The sequence below is a fragment of the Atta colombica genome, unplaced genomic scaffold (genome assembly GCF_001594045.1).
Source record: "Atta colombica isolate Treedump-2 unplaced genomic scaffold, Acol1.0 scaffold137, whole genome shotgun sequence".
In the NCBI taxonomy this organism is placed as follows: domain Eukaryota; kingdom Metazoa; phylum Arthropoda; class Insecta; order Hymenoptera; family Formicidae; genus Atta; species Atta colombica.
The window spans coordinates 80,605-81,015 of record NW_017259225.1 but is presented as its reverse complement, the minus strand read 5'-3'; positions in this window follow the sequence as shown (position 1 = coordinate 81,015).

The following is a 411-nucleotide window of genomic DNA, read 5'->3' as shown; positions in this document are numbered from 1 at the left end:
TATATATACATATGTATATACATATTTACAATATATTGTAATGAATGATCAATACCCTGATGTATTCCGTCCTAAAGTGTCCTAAATATTTAATGTTATGTAATTGCAATTTTTGCCATTAATAAAACAAATGTATCATTAATACTTTTTCTCTGTGATTACTTAGTAATACATCGTAATTCGATAAAGAAAAAATACACCAAAATTAATAAAGAAGTATTAAAGCAGCGAATAAGTGTTCATACTGCAATATTCTAATAAAATTCATTATAAAAACTTTTTACTTTGGAAATAAATATAAAGTAATATATAAATAAAAATTTGTATAAGTTATTTTTGAGACATTCTGCATTTTTTGTTTGATAAAATTATAGATAGAATTTATGTCTAATCAATAATCGTGTACTGGTC